At 43.6% G+C, this 5881-nt stretch overlaps 1 long non-coding RNA gene across 1 annotated transcript; it reads right to left on the reverse strand.

Annotated features, from left to right (window-relative positions):
* Positions 1–375: 375 nt before the first annotated feature.
* Positions 376–861, reverse strand: LOC134221830 (uncharacterized). Its single transcript, XR_009982383.1, has 3 exons — positions 786–861; positions 565–714; positions 376–508 (listed from the first exon to the last, which is right to left on the reverse strand). It is a non-coding gene; the product is annotated as an uncharacterized LOC134221830 (long non-coding RNA).
* Positions 862–5881: the final 5020 nt, after the last annotated feature.

Consider the following 5881-nt stretch of genomic DNA (forward strand, 5'->3'; position numbering starts at 1 on the left):
CATGACTGCTTCCGATTTTGATTTTTTAACTGAACAATTGCATCACATGATTGATGCAATGTTCAAAGCAAATACCATACCAGAAGCTGTTCAGGTTGGTACACGCAGAAAAAAGTATTGTAAAAACAATAAGATTTGATGTGAATTCAAAAAGATCTTCACATTGTTTTGGCGGTAACAAGAAATATTATTATTTCAACAATCCAGTATTGTTGATTAAACGAGAGCTTCACAAGCTCTATTTTAACGAAGCTTTTATGCGGGGTTGATCAATAAAAATATTCTTGTTGTTTTCAAAAGAGATTTTCATTTGTTTTTAATAGAGAAGTATGTTTGTTCTAATAATTATTTCTTTTTGAAATAAAACCAAATGTATTATTGTTTGTAATGTTTAATGAATGTAGTTTAAATTTGAATTACTGTCCTTAGCATAAAATCTTCCTTCTGTATGTTGAGGCTTCCTCCTAAATTCATATTCCGGAAAAAATCGAGACAACAATACCGTAATCTGGAATAGAATACTTTGTTATTGTTTGTTACTTAGTGCTGTTATATGGTTCTTACCTTCATTTGAACGAATCGGCATTTTTTACATGGTTCCATACACATTGTTGCTTCAGATTCCCTCGGGTTAAATTTGTCCTTGTTGCCGGTCATCCAGCTACATATAAGTTTCCGTGCGCTGTCTATACCGGAAGCACTCGTTGGCAAACACTGATTAATGAGAAAAAATATCCAAAGATTATAACTGATAGACGGTTGCAAATATGTACAAATCAACATACCTCTCGGATTCTCAGCGGTGCACCGTGCCGGAGCCTCGGTCGGGGCTAATTTTCTGTCCGCTTTTGGTTATGTCCCAGGTTATGATGTCATTCTGTTTTTTTTCGATTCTAATTTGTTTACCGAAATCGAGTCAAACAGTTACGAATAACTTATTCAAATTTTGAGAACAAGTGAATACAAACTAATCAGTTACGGAGGATTGGTTTCCAGAACGACTTGAAATCGCTCATTTTTGTTTTATGTACTTTGCTTTATCCATGAGACCGTGAACTCCATAAATGTAATGTCTTTATATACAATATGTTTATATTAGTCTGATTACATTATAATAATTATTTTAAAAGCGAATAATTTTAGATTGTTATACAGCAATAGTTATGTGTTCTTCATTGGCATTACATCCCCACTGGGACATTGCCGCTTCGCAGCTTAGTGTTCATTTAGCACTTCCACAGTTATTAACTGCGAGGTTTCTAAGCCAAGTTACCATTTCTGCATTCGTATATCATGAGGCTAACACGATGATACTTTTATGCCCAGGGAAGTCGAGACAATTTCCAATCCGAAAATTACCTAGACCGGCACTGGGAATCGAACCCAGTCGCCCTCAGCATGGTCTTGCTTTGTAGCCGCGCGTCTTACCGCACGGCTAAGGAGGGCCCCTTAGTTATGTGTTGAAACTTAGTAACTATTGAAACGAATCAATGAAACTAGATCGTGCAAAAATAACAAGCATGAGTTCAGATTCAATATAGGCTTATTGCTGTGCGTGTAATAGCCGTAAAATGCATGACAGTTATTACATGGCATTCGCTAAAATTAAACGTAGACTTGTTGTTGTTTAATGAATTGCAAGCGTAATTTCATATCCACCAAACCGTTGTTTAAATTAAATTTTGTCCATAATATCTCACTGAGGTTATTTTCAAATGTATAAACGATTCTATTCGAGCTTTTTTCCAAAAGCTCATATCAACAAGTATTGTTGAAATAATAATATTTCGTCATTGAAGTTATCTCAACTAATCTTGTTAAAACAATAAATTTTGACGTATTATTAATAAAATATGACCATTTAAAATCAACAATAGGATTTGTTGGTTCAATATTACCAGTTTTCTGTCCGTGTAACAGTTCATAATGTGCATATTGCCATTATAACTGAAACCTATTTAAAACCAGGACTCTCCATTAAACGAAATCCAAATTATTTTATCTACAGAAATGATCGTCTTGACAGCGCCTGTGGGGTCGCCATTGTCATCAATAGACGTATCAAACATAAATTATTTTCTTCGTTTGAAACCAAAGATTTCGAAACCTTGGGAGTTTCTGTTGAACAAATTTTGGCCAATTCTCTTTTATTGCTGAATACTTGCCTTTCCAGTGCAATGAGCAGCAAAGGAATTTGTTGAAAGCTGATCTTCAAATTCTAACTCGCAACAAATCCAAATTTTCCATAATTGGTGACTTTAATGCCAAACGTCGTTCATGGAATAATTCTCAAAGCAATTTATTTGAAGATTGTTCTGCGGGATATTCAATATTCCAATGGACCAACTTGTTTTTCTTCCAGTCGAAATCCTTCTACAATTGATTTAGTTTTAACGGATTCAAGTCTGCGCTGTGGCCAATTGGTAATTCATGCTGACATTGACTGAGACCAGCTTCCTGTGTCGTTTGAAATCTTACAAGGAGCCATTCATAATCCAATTAGCTCAACTTTCAATTATCATAGGGCTGATTGGGATTTATCTCAAAACGTATATCGATAGGAATTTTGATGTTGATATTCCTCTCGATACCAAAAGTGATATTGATAATGCTCTCGTATCTTTGACAAATTTAATTGTCGAAGCCAGAGGCATTGCAATTCCTAAATGTGAAATTGAATTCAACTCCATTATTATTGACGACGATCTTCAGCTACTGATCCGTCTTAAAAATGTGAGGCGAAGGCAATACCAAAGAACTCGCGATCCCGCGTTGAAAGTTATTTGGCAAGATTTGCAAAATGAATTAAAAAATGTTTCGCTATTCTGAGAATACCAACTTTGATAATAATATTTCAAAGCTGGATCCCAATTCGAAACGCTTTTGGAAATTAACGAAAATTCTTTAAAAAAAAACTCAAAAGCCAATTCCAGCGCTTAAAGAGGGAAATAAAATTTTATTAACAAATGGCGAAAAGGCTCAAAAACTTGCTCAGCAGTTCGAGAGTGCCCATAATTTTAGTCTAGGTCTCACTAGTCCTCACATTGAGGATCAGGTCACACGAAGCTTCGAAGACATTCTCAATCAAGAGAGATTGTTGGGAACTTATTTGGATGAAGTGACTATTACTAGAAAATTTATAAATATGAAAGCACCGGGTGATGATGGTATTTTCTACATACTTATTAAAAATCTTCCTGAGAGCTCCTAATCCTTTTTGGTTAATTTATTTAACGAATGTTTTCAACTAGCATACTTCCCAGATAAATGAAAAAATGCTAAAGTTGTTCCAATCTTGAATCCGGAAAAAAAAATCCAGCTGTCGCTTCTAGTTATCGCTCAATCAGTTTGCTTTCTTCAATAAGCAAACTGTTTGAAAAGATTATTTTAAATAGAATGATGGTTCATATTAATGACAATTCTATTTTTGCTGATGAGCAATTTGGTTTTCGCCATGGGCATTCAACCACTCATCAGTTATTAAGAGTTACGAACTTAATTCGGCTCAACAAATCTGAAGGATATTCGACTGGAGTTGCTTTTCTTGATATTGAGAAAGCATTTGATAGTGTTTGGCATGAAGGTTTCAGCATCGTCCTTCATTCCAGTTCGAGACAGCAACACGTACGGACGTGTTTTTTGCTCGCGCATTTTTTCGAAGTGTTTTTTCTCGTTCTTTCGCTGTTTACGTTTTCGCTTGTCGCGTTGGCGTTATTTTCTCCCGGACCCGTCATGGGAGACTCGGTGGCCGATTCGGTCGCTGGAAAAGTGCCTAAGCGCACTGCTCTTGGAGGCGCGGGTAACCCTCCAAGCAGCTTTTGCAGAGCAACGTGTTCTCGCCGTTGCCGCTTGATGACGCCGGCAATCCGCCGAAAAGAGGAAGAAGCAGCAATCGCAGCTGCCGCAGGTGCAACCGGAGCGGAAGGAGAAGTGCCCGCCCGTGTTTGTGAAGGGCGATCCGCCGGATTTACGACCAAAAATTCGCCAGCTGATCGCTAAGGGGCTGAAATGTACTTTTCGGCTCTGCAGCGAGGGCGTGAAAGTGATGCCGGCCAACAGGGACCATCATCAATCCGTCGTGGAGTTCCTCGAGGTCCACAAGTATGAGTACTACACTCATGACCACCCCGGCACGAAGCCGCTCAAGGCCTTGCTGCGAGGACTTCACGACATGAAGGAGGAAGAGCTCCAAGCAGAGCTTGAAAGTTGCGGACTGAAGCCAGTAGCCGTCCACAAGATCGCTCGTCACGACAAGGCGAGGAAATATCGCGACCAGCTTTACCTGATCCATCTGGAGCACGGTTCCACTACCTGGAAGGACCTGAAGCTGGTTGGCGTTATAAATTACACCGTCGTTGACTGGGAGCGATATCGGCCAGTGCACCGCGATGTCACGCAATGCACCAACTGCTTCAATTTCGGGCACGGCACCAGGAACTGCCGCATGAAGCCGCGCTGCAACAAGTGTGGCGAACCCCATCCGACTGACGAGTGCGACAAAATGGAGGTGGCCGATCCCAAGTGCGCCAACTGTGGCGGCAAACATCGGGCCACCACAAAGGGCTGCCCAAAGCGAGCCGAGTTCCTGGAAATCCGGAAGAAGGCTTCCACCAGGACCATTCCGAAGAAGAACCGTGTTCCTGTAATCAACGAGGTGAACTTTCCAGCTATCCCGGCTCCCCGTCGTGTGATTCCAATACTCCCACCGCTACAGCCGCACAAGCGACTGGCAGCGGCAGCTGCATCGGTCCAAGCTCCAGCATCGTCGGCACCATCCACCAGCGAATGGCCCCCACTTCCTCCTCCTGGGTTCCGTCGGCAGTCGGAGAACGAAGCCGTCCCACCGGAAGAATCTGCCCCGCTGTACACTCCGGAGCAACTGATGCCGATCTTCGCGCAGCTCGCCACTCGACTGCGCGGCTGCAAAACCCGATTCGACCAGGTCTTCACACTTGGCATGTTCATCATTGAAAATGGCTGCTAGGGTGGGCCTGGTCAACTGGAACGCTTGCTCGCTAAAGAGCAAAACAATCGAGCTGAAGGATTTCCTTGAGGAGAAGGAAATAGACGTGGCGTTCATCACCGAAACGCACCTAAAACCGGAGGTGAACATCAACATCCCGGACTTCCGCATCGTGCGACTCGACCGGCCGACCAGGGGAGGTGGTGTGGTCATCGCTCTTCGCTACAACATCAACTGTCGTCTGCTTCCAAGCTTCCAGCTCAGTGTCATCGAGGCCATCGGTGTCGAAATCACCACTTCGGTCGGCACAATCGCGCTCATCGCGGCGTACTGTCCAACGCAAGCCAAAGCCGGCGATGGATCATCGGCTGCCCTTCGGAGGGACATCGTCAAGCTGACGCGGAGGCAAGGCCAGTATATCATTGCCGGCGACTTGAATGCCAAACATCAAGCCTGGGGCAACAGTCGCGGCAATCGAAACGGCACCATCTGGAGCAACGACATGGAGGAAGGCCACTACACGATCCTGAGCCCGGATTCCCCCTCTCGGCTGAGTCGGTCCGGTGCCCACGCAACGCTCGACCTCTACGTAACAAACCTGAGTGACCACGTCTCGCAGCCGGTTGTATACCAGGAGCTCAGTTCGGATCACTATCCGGTGGTGGCGGAACTGGGCTCCTCGGTCAATCGGCACCAGCAGTTACGGCGGAACTACCACCGAGTGAACTGGCAGCGTTTCCAGCAGTGCGTCGATAACACCGTCGACTACGAGGTGCGTCCGGAGACGCCGGAAAGTATCGACCGCCAGCTGTGCGCTATCGAGGAGGCGATCACGGCGGCCCGAGAGCAACACGTACCGACGGCTCGGCAGGTAAGCAACTCCTTAAACATCGATACACTCACCAAAGATTTGATTCG

The sequence above is a fragment of the Armigeres subalbatus genome, chromosome 1, assembly GCF_024139115.2.
Source record: "Armigeres subalbatus isolate Guangzhou_Male chromosome 1, GZ_Asu_2, whole genome shotgun sequence".
NCBI lineage: Eukaryota > Metazoa > Arthropoda > Insecta > Diptera > Culicidae > Armigeres > Armigeres subalbatus.